This window comes from Aplysia californica, unplaced genomic scaffold, assembly GCF_000002075.1.
Source record: "Aplysia californica isolate F4 #8 unplaced genomic scaffold, AplCal3.0 scaffold00271, whole genome shotgun sequence".
In the NCBI taxonomy this organism is placed as follows: domain Eukaryota; kingdom Metazoa; phylum Mollusca; class Gastropoda; order Aplysiida; family Aplysiidae; genus Aplysia; species Aplysia californica.
Genome location: NW_004797541.1, coordinates 242,879 through 244,777, shown reverse-complemented (window position 1 = coordinate 244,777; position 1,899 = coordinate 242,879). Strand labels below are relative to the sequence as shown.

Here is a 1,899-nt window from a genome sequence, read left to right as displayed (position 1 = left end):
GGGTGGGCGGGGCTGTGAAAGACAGGGGTAAATTGACTCGACCTACCTACTGACTGATCCAGATAAGATAAAGATACCAAAGCATACGAGATGAGTCGAATATAATAAAGGAATTGGGTATGTGAGACATTTCCATTCGGAATAAATCGTGATCGGAGCTCAACAAAGGATCACCTTGGTCTGCTTAATATTTAATATGACTTAGCACGAAATAGAGCATTGTGGTACCCCAAATCGGTCAGTCACGACTCCAAAGACTCAGACACCAGAGATAGTTCCTTACCGCCAAGATAGCAGTTTTCTGAGCTACCAGCAATAATGTTTCTACATGCTCCCCTCACTAGAAGGCCTACGCCCACTTGACTGCTAACACACAATTCCCCTTCTTGGCCGAACGACACAAGGCATGTATTGAGGCTTCGCGCAGCCAGATAAAGGTGGTACAGGTGGTACAGACATGCCACTGTTGCTGGGTAGTAATAAGAAGTAGTCTTTGGAGGAATGACGAGAAAAACAAAATACCTCAAAACAAAACAAAAACCAAAAAATCTTCGACCTTTCCCAGGAATTGAAAGAGACAATAATAACTTTGAAGAGACTTTTTAAGTAGGAGTGGATCGTGCACGACGTTAAGTGCTAACCAGCCCACATTCCACCCAATCAGTGACAATTTCGCACTATTATAGAACGTGACACCCACGGCAGACGGACACGCCTGGCTTCCTGTCTCGATCACGCTACAAACACACAATGCTTCTGAGGACGTCACGCTAATGGAAATACACGCCACATTTCCACAATCAGATTAAAGGATGCAGGCACAAATGAATGGAAAAAAAGAACAGCCAGGCAGACAAACAAGTAGAACAGGCAAGTAGACACAACTAGAAGAGGCAGAAACTGGGCAGGTCGGTACGTTAACAGCCAGACTTTGGGCAGGAAGGGAAGAATACAGTGTCCTCGAAAAAATAAAAATAAATAAAGAATCGAACTCGGGACTCCAGTGGGCAACTAATAAGCGCCTAACCGCCATCCCATAGACGCTAGTGCTTCTATGAATATAGATTCTTATAAAATAAAAAATAAAAATATAACCCGAGCGAGTAGACGACAAAATAGCTCCCATAAATGAACAGATAAGACACGACAGCCTGAAGACCACACAAGTGTCCCTTTATTTGAGCGTTGATAAAAAGCACACCCGAGAACCCACCAATCACAATCTGTGATGCGGTGCACACGACATCACGTACAAAAACGTATTGACAATCTGGATTCGTGAATGTGCCCCCCCCCCTTTTTTTTTCCCCCCCACATTTTACTTCAAAAACACGAAACCCTACACGACTGATTAAAAATAACATTCGTGTCTTTTGGAGAGGAAAAAAAAGAGGTGGAAAAAAAAGGAAATCTTAACCCTGGACGACGTGTAAGAAAACAGAAAGTCGACCAACCACTGACACTCAAAGATATTGAGGGTTTGAGCCGCACACGAGGTGAACAAGCAAGTCAACCGGATGTACACATGATATGCTCCGTGGTGCGTGGCCAGCGCAGTGAAACGAAGCAAGACAAGAAAGAAAGTCGTGACCTGTCCGTAATCCGCAAGTCCGGAACCATGGCCAAAGAAATAGTGAACACTTGTCTCCAAGAAAGGCAGGCGGGCGAAATAGCGCCCTATTTCTAGTTCTTGAAACGAACGCAGCGCGCGAACATTGGAGTCCATCCAGTCAGCTTAAAAAAATAGCTCCTCTATGACTATTACCCCAAGCCGGATCTTTGCTAACATAACTATAGGTACTATATTATGTGGATACTACAGTTACAAGAAAATTAATTGAGTCAGGGAGCGGACCACGTTTGTGTGAGTGTGTGTGTGTGTGTGTGTGTGTGTGTGTG

The 1,899-nt window shown here is 44.2% G+C and overlaps 1 protein-coding gene across 1 annotated transcript in view; it reads right to left on the bottom strand.

Moving 5' to 3' along the window:
- LOC101853466 overlaps window positions 1-1,899 on the bottom strand; it is a gene marked incomplete at its 5' end in the record, with an annotated part of 63,750 nt that overhangs the window by 27,250 nt on the left and 34,601 nt on the right.